At 59.2% G+C, this 250-nt stretch overlaps 1 protein-coding gene across 1 annotated transcript in view; it reads right to left on the bottom strand.

Annotated features, from left to right (window-relative positions):
• TMEM8B (transmembrane protein 8B) overlaps positions 1-250 on the bottom strand; it is a 15,863-nt gene that overhangs the window by 178 nt on the left and 15,435 nt on the right. The window lies entirely within an intron of this gene.

The following is a 250-nucleotide window of genomic DNA, read 5'->3' as shown; positions in this document are numbered from 1 at the left end:
CAGTGCTCCCACAGTCGCACAGAACCCCTTCTCTGTGCTCCCGAACATGGAGAAGGAAGCATCTGGCTGGTGGCCAGCAGTTCTGACCTCAAGCCTCACGGCAGGGGACCGCAACCTGCAAACAGCTCGGCCCTGACTTTTTCCCTGCTGGGGAAACAGGGTGGGTGGGGGTAGCAGAAAGGTAGGATCTCCCTTCCTGAGCCCTGCTGCTTGCAACAGTGAGGTTGCAATGGGAGGGCACCTTTAGGCT

Source organism: Mesitornis unicolor, unplaced genomic scaffold (genome assembly GCF_000695765.1).
Source record: "Mesitornis unicolor isolate BGI_N332 unplaced genomic scaffold, ASM69576v1 scaffold36883, whole genome shotgun sequence".
In the NCBI taxonomy this organism is placed as follows: Eukaryota; Metazoa; Chordata; class Aves; order Mesitornithiformes; family Mesitornithidae; genus Mesitornis; species Mesitornis unicolor.
Note: the sequence above shows the minus strand (reverse complement) of the source record. Positions and strands in the feature narration are given on the sequence as shown.